Source organism: Capsicum annuum, chromosome 5, assembly GCF_002878395.1.
Source record: "Capsicum annuum cultivar UCD-10X-F1 chromosome 5, UCD10Xv1.1, whole genome shotgun sequence".
Lineage (NCBI taxonomy): Eukaryota > Viridiplantae > Streptophyta > Magnoliopsida > Solanales > Solanaceae > Capsicum > Capsicum annuum.
Window position 1 is genome coordinate 198808903 of NC_061115.1, and position 3198 is coordinate 198812100.

The following is a 3198-nucleotide window of genomic DNA, read 5'->3' on the forward strand; positions in this document are numbered from 1 at the left end:
TGAATTTATTTTCAAATTTATCCTTATGATTTGACAACTAATTAACTTTTGAAAAGGTATTACAAGGTCAGCTTTTTATTTTTTAGGGGTAAAAATGAAAAGTTGTGTTAAATTTATGTCTTTAATGTTTTTTTCTTAATTTATGTGTTAAAATCCTTGGAAACAACCTCTCTACTTCTTCGGAGGTAGTGGTATGGATTGCGTATATCTTACCCTCCCCAGACTTCACTTTGTGGGAATACACTGGGTCTGTTGTTGTTGTTGTTCTATTAAAATCCAACAATTTATTTATTATGAAATGGAGGGAGTAGAATTGAAAAAAAAAAGGAATATAGATACACACAAAAATAGGCACAACAAAGAGGGGCCCATCAGATATATACACAGCTACATACTCCTCTGTTTTGGGGGGATTTTCTATTTCTATTTTTATATACACACTCCTACAAGGACCTATAGAATAATTCAGATACATGCTTCACTCATTCTCAATTCATCTTCCACACGACAATACATAGAGAGCCGACTCCATTTTTCCAATCTTCACCATCACCAAATTACCCACATACTGACCCACTTAAAAAACACACAGACGACATCACAAATACATACACGTGCACCTCACTGTCATCGAAAAATGATGGTGGGGTGATTGTTATGGAGAAGTCTCGCTTGGAAGCGCCATTATCGCCTGAGATCTGAACCGAGGTTGAAATTTGATTTGAAATTCGTGTTGAGGTTCGGTCCGAGGTTCCCAGTGCGGATTTCATCTTGTTTAATTGAATAATACTTGAAAGAAGCGTTGAGGTCCAATTCTTTCTTCTCTTCCTTTTAATTCTTATGTGATTGTGAATGTGATTTGATATGTGAATTATTAGTGACGTTTGAGTGTTGGATTGGTGAATATTTGCTTGTTCTAATTCGTTGTTAGTTCCCTTGATCATGAACTGTGTGATGAAATGATATCTCATTCTAGAAGTAAGATCAGTTATTTGAAGGTTGAAAATTAATAAAAAACAAGCGTTAATTTATTTTGATTCATTGATATTATTGATGTTATAATGCCATGATAGATCGATCTCGGGTAGGCAAACATAGGTTGGATAGACAAATTCAGGAATAGCGATTTTTTGAATGTGTGAATGTCTGTGAATGGTTCCTTCTATTTTTACACACAAATATTGAGAAAATGTATTCATTTTATCAGGAAATGCTCCGAGATCTTATGTACTTATTCATCGGGGAATGTCCCGATGTATCATGTACGCAAAGGATGTTCGTGATGAAGGCCCGAGGCATTGGGTAAAGCATTGGAGCTTAGTCTAGGATTAGTTTATAATAAGATTTATATTTCCGTATTTTCTACTTTTGGGATTGTATAACTCGAACTGGACATTATTTTGAATTTTGAACTTTGTTTGATTTGTTTTTTGCTTATTTTATGTGTTTTATGTGGTTTATACATTTATAGTGTTAAATTAGCCGATATGCTCCACCGAGCGACCGTGGTCGAACCACGGGATCGAGGGGTGCCTAACACCTTTCCCTCGGTCAACAGAATTTCTTAGCCAGAATCTCTGTTTACAAATCAATTTAAAAGAGTCAAACCATTTTAAAAACGGATTTCCAAAGGTGACTTGGCACACCCGATTTATGTCAAGTGGTGACTCCAAGTTGATTATAAAATGAATCCTTTTCAAAACAATTCTCATCTTTTGTCGCTTAATAATAAAACCCTTTCGAACTTAAAATCAATTCTTTCGGTTAAAAAAGAGGTGTGACAACTCTGGTGACTCTGCTGGGGATTTTTAGAATTCAAACTTATTTGTTTGGAGTTGTATCGGCTTAGTTTGACACTATAGGTGTATAGACATTTTGTTTGTGTTGTTTTCTGTTATTATTTTATCATTGTTGAGTGTTTATGTGCTCTTTGTTTACAATTTTTCTCTTATGTGTTACCACTTTATATCTGACATCATGTGCATAACCTGAGTCATTCATTCTGCAACAAGTTCGTAGTACACGTGTGTACACGACTTCTAGTTGAGTCACCTTTATTTTAGGAGGGGGAGCCGTTGGGTTGTATGGAGTAGGTGGAAAGCTATCGCAGCCACTATCAACCATACACTCCCCCGAACAACTTTGTTAGTGAATCTCAGCGTAGGTCAACCTTTAGGTCATGCTTATGTGCATCATATTGAGACCTAGTGGGGCCCACTTGGTCCTTTATAGGAGACTCTCCTATAAAGCATCCCTACTGCTAAATGTTGCATCCTTAAGGCTAACGTGGTCATTTGATGAATTTATTTGGGGAAAGTAGGTGTTAGAAGTAACGTGTGTGGGCAAGAAATTGTTGAAAAAAAAAGAAAAAATGAGAGAAAGAAAAGGCGAATGAAGAAAAAAGAGTTTCGCAGTTGTTCAGAGTTTTTATGGATTTTATTTTTCATAATTCAAAAAATAAAAAATGAGTTTTACATTTTGCACTCATTTTCTCAAAAAACAAAAACGTAAAAAAGATTTTCCTTTTATTTTTTAAGTAAGAATTCACAATTCAAAAACTCCAAAAATATTTTTTTTTCTCTTTCAATAGGAGGTTTGTACATTTTTATATAACAAAAATTTCAAAAAAATAAAAATTCTTTTATAGTTGTTGGTGTTAGTTTCTAATTAAAAACCCAAAAAAGATTTTATTGACATTGTTTATCGTCTGTCTTTAGTCGTGTCTCTTAAGTCAGGATTCAGTTTTTCATTTAATCCTTAATTATCCAATCTGGACGAACCACACACATTTGATTTCCCTCTCTCGGGAGTGAGATACGTAGACAACCTTTTATGGTTCTGGGATCTTATTTAAAAAATTCAATAAAGATTTTCTTCACTTTTCATTTAGAGCAAGTGTTTCATATACATCTTCAAACGAAAACTACAAAATATTTTTTCTTTAATAGGTTTAAGTTTCATTTTCGTATGAAATTCAAATTTGAAAACTCCAAAAGATTTTCTTTGGTAATAATAGGTTTCATTTTGTGTAGGATTTTAAAACTAGAAAAAAAAATTTTAAAAAAGATTTTTGTCAATTCTTTTGACAATTTAATATTTTCTTTTTTCTTCTCAAAGTTTCAAAGAAAAAGAGAGAAAAAGAGTTTAATTGATTATTTTGTCAAGACTTCATGAATTACGCACACCTCATGCTTCTCT